A 14,403-nucleotide genomic window follows, 5' to 3' on the forward strand; every position below is an offset into this window, starting at 1 on the left:
AAATAAAATGCCATGAGGACTTTGGTCAGACAAACTGACCAGCAACACGCTGAAGAAAATGTGCAGCAGACAAATGACTAACAAAGTAGTTTGAAATCCCAGAGAAAACATATAAAAGGAAAACTTCAAAATACAGAGGATCAAAGTTGTCTACAAAATTTCAAGTCGCAGAAGATGTATCTTGAAAAGTATTCCTCTTAAAAATAGAGATAAATGTAGCAGCTTGTTTGTGGCGCTTCTTTAGTCAAGATTATACTTGCAATAAATTTGTACTGTAATGCTTGGTCCCACCTTAGTCTATGCAATAATAGTATATAATAGGATGTAGTTAGTTTATTGTTCTGGAGCATCACAACCTATTCTTTAAAGGAAATTTGCAAGTATGTTTACTGAAATAGTAGCAATAAAAAGAGTAAGAAAATAACTCCAACGTTAAAATGGCCATATCTTTTTAAAGGTTAACTAGTGCACAATTTAAACTGCTTAAGAAAACGGATCGCAGCCTCTTTCTGGTTCCAGTTTTAAAAAGTAATTACTTATCTATTTTTTTCAAACAATTATTGGAGTTACGGATGGTTTTCCTTTCCCTTTCCTTTTCTCTTTCACTTTCTCCTCCCTTTCCTTTTTCATTTCCCTTTCTCCCTTTTTCCATTTCCTCCCTCCCCCTTTTTTTCCCCTCAGTTTTTTCCTTTTCTCTTTTTGTTTATTTTTAGTTAGTTAGTTAGTTTGTTTTTTCTCTTCTGCTTCCCTTTCCTCCTTCCCCTCTTTTCCTTCTCTTGAGATGATAGATGTCTCTACTTACTGATTGCTACAAGAAGTGTACCAGACAGCATAGCAGTTGCAGTTTGTCTGGGACAGTTACTTTTCTCCATTTTTCTGATGTTCGCATGGTGTTGTGTTTTGTTTTTGTGACCAAAACTATTGATAACAATTCCATGTTTTCAGCTGTTGCTGAACAGTGCTTTCACAATGTTTCTCATTCTGTTTGGCTATCAAGTAGTCTGGGAGGGGATGCAGCGGGGACAACTAACCTGAGTTAACGAAAGGAGTATTCTGTACCATGTGAGATTGGGTTCAGAAATAAAACCGATAAAATTGGGAGGGGGACTGTAGGCCAAGTTAGGTGTTCATCACTCATTTCACTTACTGAATTGCCTTTTTGTTAGACCATAAGTTTTTTCACTTTTGCCTTTCTGATTCTATCCCCCATCCAGATACAGGGAAGTGAGTGTGATACAGATGGGATCTTACCTACCAGCTGCGGCAAAGCCACCACAGAGACTTGTATCCCTTCAACATAAGAAAGTTAACCTAAAAACCACAGAATTATTATTGCACCAACCACATATCCTGGAATCTATCTCTGCAGATTTAAGTCTTATGGTGCATTATCTCCATGCTCTGATGTAATGTGTGCGACTATTTGCTTGGATAATGCTCCTATTGCTGACTTCTAGAAATCTTTCAATCTTTCATGTGGGTTTTATATGTTTATAATGTTATCTAAGTACTGAAAGTGATGTTTTGATTTGTTCGAAAAGGGAAGACTGAACAGTGACTGTACTCCCTCAATAAAACAGATCACCCGTCATTTTGAAGTTTAATTTTTTCACATTAGCCTGTAACATAACAGTTTTATTAGGCCAACAGAAAACAATTTCTTAAAAACAAACCCCGTTTTCAGAAGAAAATTTTGGAATACAAATGTGACTATGTCTTCAAAATATTGTTAATTTTCAAACACACTGTATAGCTAAATACTCAAAGCTTGGCACCTACTTAAGTAATTTCTGAAAATCACATCAAATAATCGTTTTGTAAAGTATATTTATAATTGTTTATTTTATTTTATTTATATGAATAATATAGGGTGGTTATATCTAGATTAGCAGGGACCTCTGGAGATCATCTGGACCAAACCCCCCAGTCAAGCACAACCACCTAGAGTCAATTGTCTAGGACCATGTTCAGACAGCTTTTGAACATCTCCAAGGATGAAGACACCACCACTTCAAGGCAGACTGTACCACAGCTTAGTCATGCTTACAGTGAACGAGAGTTTTCTGAAGTTCAGAGAGAACCTCCAGAAAGTCCTATTCTGCAAAGCTGCATTTCAGCCTGGAGGACCCCAGATGTTTAATGAGGATGTTAAACACTGGACACATTTCTGACCCCTGGGGTACACTGCTGCTTAATGGTCTCAGAAAGTGAGTAATCTTTCAGTTATTGGCTGAATATTTGATTTCTAATTTTAAACCTCAATGTAAAATAGTAAAATTTTATCTCTGTATATTTTTCAATACAGTTCTTTATTCTTCCTTTACTTTTCATAATTTTATTGTCTTTTATTCTTTTATTTTAGTGTGGGGGTTTTTATGGGGTTTTTTATTTGTTTTTCTTCTGTTTTTATCTTGTCAGTTTTACCTAGAAATATTGCTAGGAAAGCAGACTTGCAGACACAATCCTTTGCCCTAGATATCTCTGCATAATAGAACCATTTATTTTTTAAGGAGAAGTACATAAAGTTTTCAGGACTGTTATTTTAGAAATTTACACCATAGTATTTCATACATATTCACTATCAGTTTTCTTGTAAACTTGCTTTTCCATATGAAAGTTATTTCATATTTCAGCAAGATTTTCTGTGAAATAGTTTTATCTTCAAGGAACAATACTAAAAATCCATTAGATTTACCTTGATTGTTGAGATCATTCTTAAGTTTACAGTTCTCATAGAAATTTATAGGTTGCCCAGAAAGGCTCTGGAGTTTACTTCTTTGGAGATACTCAAAAGCCAACTGAACACAACTTCCTTTAATATGCTCTAAAGAATCCTGCTTGAGCAGGCATGTTGGACCAGATGACCTCCAACAATTCCTTCCGACCTAATCCATTCTGTGATTATTTGAAAAGCATACTAGTTTTCCTTATTTCTTTATATATGCATCATAATTACATATCTTTTTGTGTATTTCTGCCCTGTAGAGTAGATATGGATATAATATACCAATAGACTTAATATTTTATAAGCACCATCTAAAATAGCTTTATAGCAAATTTGAAACTTCATAATTCTCTTTGCTTGTTATTTTTGAAAGTATTTTTATCCAAAAAATTCTTAATTTAATTGTTTTTGTCTATATATGTGTGATGATGAGAATTCATATAGAACTTCTATCTTGATATCATTTGAAAATCCTTTCTTTGTCTCTCATTTATTATTTGTATTTATAATTTTTTTTTTTTTAAATTTCTCCAATGAAGGTGAAGGAAAAGAAATGTGAAAGCAGGAAAAACAGAACTAAATTTGAAATTTTAGCAGCTACTGTTTCTGTTAATTTTGGTGGTGAGCCTGGACTTCGTAGTATTTAAAGCCACAACATGTTAAATTAAACTTCCAGTAAAAATCTCCTCAAGTGACATTTTCTCTTTCTTTTCAATATTGACGTGATCCAGAATCAACCTTTTTCATATTCCTCTCATACTTTATAGAAAGATGAACCATCTTCTAAGAAAAAAAGCCATTGACTTGAAGCTAGGGCATTTAAGCTCTCATCCAATGTCTACTTTTCAGGACAGAACTCCTTGAATGAAGCCTGACAATTCTTTTTGGTTCTATGTCACAAAGATATTGATATCAGGAATAAGCTTTTGAAGCATTTTCAAATCCAAATAATTGGAGTCAAATGGCAAAATAAAAGGTACGGGTTATTCTATTTGTTTGTTTGTTTCTGGTGATGCATAGATGCCAGTTGAAATTCCTACTTTTTTCCAGGCAATATGCTTTGTTTTGGCTAAATAATTTCAGCCTGGCAGGCTTTAACTCAAAGGCTCACAAAGAGAATCCTCTGTCAGTGTGGAAGCATGCAGCAAAAGCTTACTGAGGCAATGCTATAGGAGCACAAAAGTGTTACATTCTAGTATTAAATGATACAGAGGCAAGATTAAGTTAATAATTTTCAAGACTACATTTTCATAGTGTGGGTCACAGATTGAGGAAGATTGAAGTTAATGGTCATTGCTAATCACATTGATTCTGATCTGACACGTTGAATCTTATCTGCTTTTAGACAGATGAATCTGATTGTTACGGGTGCTTTGCACAACCCTATTGCCTTTATTATTTCAACTAATTCCTCATTCTTTATCATATGACCAACTTTTATTGCAAGGACAAAGCTACTATCAGTGCAGACAAATATATAAATAAGAGGGCCTGAATCCACAATTAATTAGGGCACGTCATCTAAGGAATTTCAATCTGCAATGGAAATTTAAATCCTAGATTAAATTCCTTTCTGAGAACACTGTACAGTACTTAGACCTCTTGCGGCCACCATTTACTATGTTAATTCATTTTTTGTTTACTGTTGGTTTGTGATTCCCTCTTTTTTTGCCACATCCACCCATTTTCCTTCATTTCTAATTTAGAATGAAGTTTCATTTTGGCAAGAGAACTTTATTTCAGTAATGGGCTCTGTAAGCTTACAGGGAGCTTGCACCCTTCCGTCTGGTCAAATTCCACCACTTTGGCTTCTTGAGATTCCCATGTGTTATTTCAGATGAGCCAGGCTGTCAGCATATATCGTCTCTGGTTGCAGATATGCCAAATGAAGAAGTTATTGCCCACAGTTGCTCACTACCAGTGCCTCAGAACTGACAGCTACAAATCTTCATTTACAGAAATTTTATTTATTTCAATCAAAAATCAGAACATTACATCTATGGGATGTGAAAAGCAAATCTTAGCCACATTGCTTCTTTTAAACTGAAAACAGTTAGAAAACACCTACAAGAGAGTTCAGTTTGGACAAAGAAGCAACACCCTGTTACTTGGAAGGAACAAGCTCTGTATTCATCTGTCACAGCTACCATAGGGGCTCCAGGTTAAATTAGAACTGCTTGCATTCACAACATGAGGAATGACAGTTGGTTATTATTTAAGGTTGCAATCCTGTGTGCAGGGTGACTCTATAGGGTGTGAAAAGGGGTGGTGGACCACAGCATTGCTTTTGCGACTGAAAACAAAGCATTGCATCACAAGGTAAAAGGTAATTGTAGGATATTTGTGTTTAGTGAAGAATACTATTTCTGCCATAGAATTCTTTGTACTTTGTGGTAGGCAAATTGGGCCTTTAATAGTTTTATAGTTTAAAACATGTCTAAGATTGTATCTCAAAGATCCACAATAGAAATAATTTCATATTGGTCTATAACTATGTTGTATGCAACTAAGTGAAATGAGACCTAGTAGTAGTGATACTTGGACCTAAAACATTTATCCCTTAAAAGGTGAAAGAAAAACATTCATTTGTGGAAAAATACTGAGACAATTTCTTTGTATGTGATATTCAGGACTTTTTGGGTTTTTTTTCTTTGTTTTTTTTCCTGTTCTTTTACTATATGCAAATCTTTGATGATACTACAATACAACAGAACAGATGTTTTTTAGTATCTAGTTAGAAAAAATTATTTTCCTTTGAGAATTGAGAGAATTTAGAAGTTGCATAAAAATTAGGACTCTTGAGAGAATAAACAGTTTTCAGAACTTAAACTATTTTGTCCCCCCCAAAATCTTTTTCTTTTTCATGACTTTTTTTTTTAACAAAGAAAAGTATTAAAAAAAAAAAAAAAAAGAAGATACATGAGGAAAACACATATGTACATCAAAATTTTGGGGGTTTATCTCACTCTTTTGATGTTTAAAGTTATTTTCTTCAGTTAAGGTTATCTGAATTGCCTTCCTCCTGCTCCTCCAGTTCCTATGTAATGTGACCTTGCAGTATTTCTGGTTAGAGATATATTATGAAAGCTTTTATTCACTTCCCATGCTCTGGTCAAGTAATGAGGTGCTCTTCTAAACAGCAATCAGGAAAAGGTAGCATTATAATAAATCAAAACCTTACAGTGACTTTATGTTTTCACTGGTCAGATAAGCAACTGACTCTGAATACAAAACAGAACTGCCTCTTTGTGAAGTAATATTTGGCGTTGGCCGATGTATTACTGTTTGAGCAACTGAGAACTCGAAACAGACACACGCACACAAACACGTACACAAATACTTTTTTGTCCTCCAGGGTCTAGTAGATTAAACATTCATAATGAAGTGTCTGCAGATCTGAATACTGTAAGAACCTTTAGCGATTCACCCTACCTAATACTAGCTTTTTGTATTCTGATCAAAATATTTGACTTCCACACAGGTGTTTATTTCATAAACTGTGAGGAAAAAGAAGATTGTTTCTAGACAAGTGCCAGGAGTATCATAAAGCTATGGAATGACTATTTGAACAGAGCTAGTGTGAGGAAAAGGAGAACATAAAGATACAGGGATTCTTTTGTACTTTAAACATAGAATTAATTTTTCTTTCCATTTATAAAAGTAATATTTCCAGGGCCTCTTTTCAAGTCATGAATATTTTACCCAGAGCTCTCGCTGAGATGGAGAGAAACAGCTTTTCAACCAGCTGGTGCAGGGTTATATTTGGCATATGGAGCCTGGATTCAGTTATTGACTTAGAAGCCCATAAGTATCCCCTTAACAACAGTGCTGTGTGTAATACACATTGTTGGGGAACCCCTTAACACAGATTTCTAAGGTATCCAACCTACTTTTCTACTAACAACACAAAATACAACAAAACAGAAGACTTGAATGTAGATCTGGTTGATAAAATCCTAATGCTGACAGAAGCTTGGGAATCTTCAGAAACCAAATAAACTCTGGGAATATGTTTAACTAAGAAGGAAACGAAAACCTGGTCATTAGATCATAGAACCACTTTCAACTCATTTTGCATGGTGAATTAGTGAGAGATGCTGTATTAATAATGTTGAGAAATGACGTACACTTTATGCAAGTCACATGTACAACTAGTAAAAATACAAGTTTTTGAAGTCTGTTTTCTTTACAGCTCCAAATTTCATTTTTTTTCCTTGATGAGGCAATTAAAATGATTCTTCAACATTATCCATTTTTCTTGTTAAAATTACTTTAAAAATTGCTTTTGAAAAACATTTTGCAAATTATTTGTTCATTTGCCTGACAAAAAATAATAAGGTCTGTATATGCTGAGTTCAATGCATGTGTTGGAAAGGCATGTAACAGCTGGCATCTATCACTGCCAAGCAATAATTAAACAAAGTTGGCAATAGAACTCTGGGAAAAGTGTTGTATGCAAAACAGAGCCATATATCTTCTGTAGGAAGTTTCTTGTAGTTTTGTAAAAAAAAATGCATTCAGATGACTTTCTCTTGAGTTTTTTATTTTTTTTAATTTGATTAGTTACTAGAAATAAAGACATTTTCAATCAATTTAAAACGGGGAGGTTAAGTCCAAAAATCATTAAAATAAAGATTTGTTAAGTAGCAGAATTCCCAACATTTACTTTATTTAGAGAATTAGAACAAAAAACAGAACTTCTTAAGAGTATCCCTAATAAAGAAATTCTGTTTAATTTCCAGGCTAACAGTTATGTAAATTTTATAATAGCCTTTGCTTCAAGAAAATATTTTAGTCTGATTATGTGAAGTGTGAACATATAATTTACTATTTCAGTCTAAATTCTGGCTCTAAGGGTGAAGTATATTGAGTCAGGAAAAAAAAAAACCTGTCAGGGTGATCATGGCTTTATGAATGCTTACCTGTGTGTTTTTAAACTCTAAGCAACTATCTCTCAGTGGCCTTTCATAGTATGAAACTCAGATACACATAATTTACTGGGGAAAATTAGTTAAACACACTGTTATCTCCACTTCTAAACATCTTGAAAGGAGCACAGTCAGAAGTTCATGTAACAAATACTTACAAGGAAATTGCAAATATCTCATTCTCATGAAGTGAAAGAAGGAAATGAAACTTCTTGTAGAAACTGCTGTGAATAATTTTGTCATCTCCAGGTAGTAACTATAAATCTTATTGACACTACATGGCACCATAGGGCTGTAATCAATACACGAGTTCACCAGCCTGTACTGTAGGTTGCACTGCAATTGTTTGAACCAAGATAATTGAGAAGAACTCAGAATTTATGATGTGAGATTTTATTACTTGCTTATTGCTATTGGCAATGTATAAAGCTGTTCTGGAGTTGTTCTCCCTCTTTTGGGAAAGGGTTTAATTATTGTGATGATGTCCTATGTTCTTGACTATTATGCAACATTTAGCCCTTTAGGTCAACCAGCCTGTCTTAGAATATCTATTTATTAAGTAGAAGACAAATGTACTGTTCCTTTAGTCAGACACATTTCACAGGACCTACATCTGTCAATAAATTGAGAGCTCTCAGTACTCTGATTCTCAAGTTTCCTGTCTCTCCACATTGTGGTAATCATTTTACCTCATCTTGTTTCTTTTATTTAATTATAGTTGAGCAACTGGAACCCAGAGAATATCCTTAGTAGTGATTTTTTACTTCTTTTGTCCTTTCCTTTACTTCTAATCACTTAGTCCTTCACCCAGTATTATTTGTATCCGTTCTTAGTAACTCTTAGCAATAGTCATCAAGCATGCTTGCCATGATTAGGTGTACAGTAACATGGAGGATTAGTTTTTCAGTAGTCTTCTCTTATTGCCCCAATATAATATGGAAAAGCAGGTAATAGGCAAGTATAATCCCCTTTGAATTTAGAACATTAGGATTACTTAAAGAGTAAGATTACTAGAAAACTTTAAGAATTCCAGGTTATTAACACAGCAGTTTGCATTGCAAATCTTGGAATACAGCTTGTAAGTTTTTCAGCCAGCTATGTGTTCTAAAGGCATCACAGAAGAGCATCCCAGTCTGTAAAGCATTGTATTTAAAGCTTCTATCTGCCAATAAGTATAAAAATGTTTCCTCAGGAAATGGAGCTGGTTATTACTGTGGGACTACAGCGATCACTGAGGTGACGTTATATAGGAACTTTTCAATGCAGATCAATAGTGGCAATTCATTTGGATGTGTATGAACTTTCCAGTGTTAGTTCCTTAATGGTGAAAAAGAGTAATAGTGGACAGGATGTAGAAACAGAAGCAAAAAGAAGACAAAGATAAAAGCAAACAAACTCTTATATGTTAAAATGGAAATGGAGAAGGAGGAAACAAAAGAGATTACAGTGTATAATTTGCTCATGTACATGATGGGCTACCAAAGAATGGTCCTGCTATTAAAACAGGTTGCCACAGTTTTGTACGCTTTTCCTCCTGCATGTACACTAGTGAAGTAGCTAGAAATCATTTCAAAACAAAAATGAGAAGTAAAAAAAATTCTCTCCCCATTTGAAGTAAGATATAACCACAGATCTTTTTGCTATATAGAAGAAGCGTGTGGTCACCTTTCATATTGCTGTGGATTAATTTTGGTGTTGAAAGACAAGGTGAGTTCTTATACAAGTATTTGTGCTTAATGTAGTAGACTAGTAGACCTTAGGAGCAGAAAAAGTAAGCATTCCAGAAAATGGAATTAGGAATTGTCTGCAGTACAAAAGATACTGTAGTAAGAGCCAGGGACTGAAAGCAATAGCATGCCATTATCATCCCGAAATCCCTGGATTCTTTCTGTTGGTTACTATCACTTCATTGTAGACAGATGACTCATATATAATAAAAGGTTTTCATAATTCTCATAAAACTTGTGAGTTATGTTTTTCTCACCTTTGTGCTGCCCAAATATTTGTGAACCTAACCAACAAAGTACTTATAAGTATGGAACTTTTGTGTAGACACAATTAGGATCTCAAAGAGACTAAGAAAATGAGATGTATCAGTATACTTTACCTTAAACTTGTCATTAAAATTCAATAATTATCATATCCAGGAGGCACCAACCTTTATAATGATGACCCAAATAAGCAGTGTAGCCAGGATAGTACTACAGTGGAAGAATAGCTCTTTAAAGACAGACCCCCTACAGTACTTAAGCAAGTTTCTCTTTATCATGTGATGTGGCAAGTTGTTCATCACTTCTGAATTCTGCTTTTTAGAGAACTTAAAGCAATTCTAAACCCTTTGGTTAATCCATGAAAATAATGAACTGATGGAAACAATGGAGTTTAATTTCATTTATTAAACCACTAAAGGAAGATGAGAGTAATTATATAAAGCTGGAAGATGAAAACCATTATAAGAAGTTGGAAGACTATTAAAAGAAAATAATGAAATTGTAGCCTGTTCTCTTGATCTGACCTTATTTCCATGACCGTCAAAGAAAAATTTACTGTTAATTTCAATAGAATATAAATCAGATAAATCATTTAAAAATATATTTGATCAATTTAATAAAATCTTGATGACATCTAGAATTGGTTAGTAATAGATCAGGAAGAAAAGAGTTGCATTTTCACTCCAGGTGAAAATAATCTTTAGATGGGTTCAGCCTTCATCCTTTAACAGGATGAAATACCCGCTTGTTTGTTTAAAGGCCTATTATGAATAGTAGTAATTTGAAAAACATGTATAAACATGGAAATCTGAGGAATTCAAGTGACTCCTGATCACTTCAGTCTCCTCAATATTTTTCAAGAGTTATTTCAGCTAGTTGAAGGATTACACCACTCCTATTGCTTAATGGAAATTTCTGATATCCTGTTCTGTACATATCTTGAAGTAGCCAGCTTAATAAGACCTTGACTCTTTAATGAAATCTAATTGGATGCAAATTATTTTGATGCATTGTTTTGTGAACATAGAGACTGCAATTTTGTGAACTGCTGCATTGAGACGTTACCTTTCCTGTGAAGCACATAAGCCATGGAACAACTTTAAGATAAAAAAACAAAACAAAACAAAACAAAAATACCCCAAGCACAAGAGCCTTGCAGAGTATAGAGTGTTTCAGGCACAGTACAATGTACTGTTACCTATATTCTTTCCTTTCAAGGACTGGGGCTGTGAAGCATAAAGTAGTGACACCAGTCTCTTTCCAGCTTGTTACAGTAACTCATCATTGGGTGACAGCGCAGCGCCACTTCCTTCTGTAATGAGCTGTTAGTAAGGAGGCTTTGCAGTACTACAGTGGTACATAGGATTGACATTCACTATGCCTCCTCTGTATGGCATCTGAGGAAGGCTGTACAGGAACACATCAAAGAGCCTGTGAACTTGTTCATTTTCTATAAGATAACGAAAACTCTCCAACACATCTGAACCTTTTAAAATAAGGTCAACACTATGCAGAACTAGCATCTTAAAAGATATTTAAACAACATTTAAAATATTAAAAATATCTTCTTTCTTCTTTGGAGCACTATAAAATTTTAAGGATAAAAATCTATAAGTTCAAGGTAAATAAAAGACATATGTGATTACTAGGACTGAATATGTAAACCCAGTTCTGATTAAAAAAAAAGAATCCTAAGTGTTTGCAAAAGCAAAAAGAATTTTTTTTTCTCAAAAGAGATTTTTCCCCTTATATCTTTTATGTTTTAGGAAGAGTTGTAATAATTTTCACTCCAATCTGACTAACCCATAAGAACATCTTCATAACAAAATATTAACATGGCTGTATATATGTTATTCATTGTTGGAACAATAAAACTTTTTTAGTACTCTGAAAATTGACTTGGTGTATACTTGAATAATAATGGTAACATTACTTAAATGAGGATACAAGCTATCAGATGCATAGTCTATGCAACTGGATATACCTACTCCTTCCTGAGACCCACTCCTTCCTGAGGAAAGCATTTATTTCAAAGGTACTTTATTTTATAAGAGTTTAGTAGAGGCAGATATACAACCTCCTATAAAATACAGAAAAATGAAGAAACACAAACAGTATTTCTCTTGAACTAGTAGTTTATGTTTATCTAAATGTTTTTATTTGAAAATCACCTTCAGAACTGTAATATCATAGAATCACAGAATCATAGAATATTCTGAGTTGGAAGGGACCCACTAGGATCATCCCACAAGTCCAACCCCTGGTCCTGCAGAAGACAACCCCAAGAATCACACAATAGTCTTGACAGCATTGTCTGAACACTTTTCCAACTCTGTCAAGCTTGGTGCTGTGATCACTTCCTTGGGGAGACTGTTCCAGTGCCCAATCACCCTCTGGGGGAAGAACTGTTTCCTAATCTCCAACCTAAACCTACCCTGACACAGCTTCATGCTATTTCCTTGGGTACTATCAATGGTCACCACAAAGAAGAGATCAATGCCTGCCCCTCCTCTTACCCTTGCGAGGGGTCTGTAGACTGTGATGAAGTCTTCTCTTAGTCTTTTGTCCAGGCCAAATAAGGCAAGTGACATCATCTGCTCCTCATACAGTTTCCTTTCTATGCCCTTTACTGTGTTCATGGGTCCTCTTTGGACACTCTTTAACAGTTTAAGGTACTTCATATAACATGACATTAAAAACTGCACGAGGAACTCAAACTCTCTTCCTTCTGTCATCTGCTATGAAAACTGATTTGGTAAGGATGAATTGCCAGATATCGTATGTTTGTAACCTGTGGGATGTTATTATCTCTTAATTTTGGAGAGACTATATTACCTTGTCATAATTTATCTTGCAAATTTGTATAAACTGGATATAGCTCATTTTTTACACAACTGTACTTTGAATCAGAAAGGTTTGGTTTTCTCTCACTTTGATATAAAGCACAAATAAGCAGAAAGGAGCTAAATCTGTAATGTAGAGGTGCTGGCAATGTTAGTTCTACATTTTGTTATTCTTACCCTTTTTTTGGACTACAGGATGCCCAACAATTTTTTTATTCTTCATTCTAACTTGAAGTACATTGGGAATCCATAGTTAAAACATGTAAACTTTTCTTTCCTAATTAAATCATGAGTAATTAAGTACATAATGAGTGGTCTTACACCACTTTTACTTGATATATCACAATGAATTCTAGATTTCCAAAATTTATAGGCCTTACAATATATTTTATTGGTGCTTTTTTGTTCTAAAGACTTATTAAAGTCTTTAGAATTATTCTGCTAAAGCAACCATGTTTTTTCAACATCCTTTGGTGGTATCATAAAACTTCAGATATTAAATATAATTTCAACAGAAAAATTAGACATATTTTAAAATAAATATTCTGTGTGAGGAAAAAAATTACCATGCAAATAGAATGTAAATAAACATGAGAGAAAGGAACTATGGTAGAGCGATCTTATAAAATAGATAGGAAAGTAGGTCACAGTGAGGGAAAAGAATAGACACTGACTATATCTGATAACCAATCTTATAATTTATTTAGTTCATAATTTATTTACAACAGCATTCACACATGAAAGAGAGTATAGATTGTTAAAAAATGGAGAGTCCATCCACTTGGACTCCAGAAACCCTGTTACAAGATCATTTGTATGTCCTAATCATAGTATTAGCAGCTCAATTGTGATCTGTAAAGAAAGAACCTCTTTCAAAGCAGTATATAGAGAAAAATGAGTTAAGCTGATGTGGGAGAGGGACGTCCCACTGAGCTGCCACATCCCATGAATCACTTTTTGATTCTGAGCAGCATTATTGACCAGTGACAAAGTTACAAATCATGCTAAGCAGAAAAGGACCAAATCTTTCATATGCAGATGTTTTCTTCAATATTGAGGCTATATGCCTAGCAAATATATTATAGACTTTTTTTTTTAATGTTGTTTCATTGGACCCTAGTTCACCCAAGCAGATTGAACAGATATGGATCCTTTTGATGTCAAGAGTATTTGATTATATGCTAACAGTCAAGTATACACTTAGATGTTTTTCCCATCAGAGCTAAGGATTGTGTCATTATCTGTGGTAGGACAGATATGATATGACTGCAGATAACTCTGAAATGAAGTTCCAAATTGTAAATGCATCAGGTGCCTGCCATTTTTATCTTTCCATTAATATTTTCATTTTGAATTTAAGGCTGATGTATCTGAAGTGTTCTAATGTCCACAAAGTACACTGTTTTGGTCACAAGTCAAGTTACAGTATTCTACTGAACAGTCAAGAATTTGCTTCAGCAGAATGTTTCTAGAATAAAAGCAGAAGACACACTTTCAATACAGAGAACCTGTAGTAAAAAAAATTTACTAAAATGGCTTATTTTTTAAATATTGAAACTGAAGACATTTTCAACACTGCTAGGGGCAAATGCAATATTCCTAAATGTATTATTGCTGTTTGATTCCAATCATAATTATATTCCTTATAAATAACTTAAAAAATACATTGTAGTGCTTGACTGGTAAACAACGAATAAATAATAGAAAAAGATGCTTTAAAAAAAATCAAACAATAAAACAATTCTAACATTAACTGTGCTATTTTAAAGAATAATGGCAGCTAAGATGCAGGAAATCATATCCATTTTCTTTTTGGTGTGGTCAAAAAACTACAGTAGCAACACCATAGCTCATCATCTGCCAGATTGCTCTTGTAAATCTGGTTGCCATCAAGAATCAGTTTGCAATTGCTTAGC

This window comes from Manacus candei, unplaced genomic scaffold (assembly GCF_025592945.1).
Source record: "Manacus candei isolate 608988 ecotype Guabito, Panama unplaced genomic scaffold, ASM2559294v1 h1tg000093l, whole genome shotgun sequence".
Taxonomy (NCBI): domain Eukaryota; kingdom Metazoa; phylum Chordata; class Aves; order Passeriformes; family Pipridae; genus Manacus; species Manacus candei.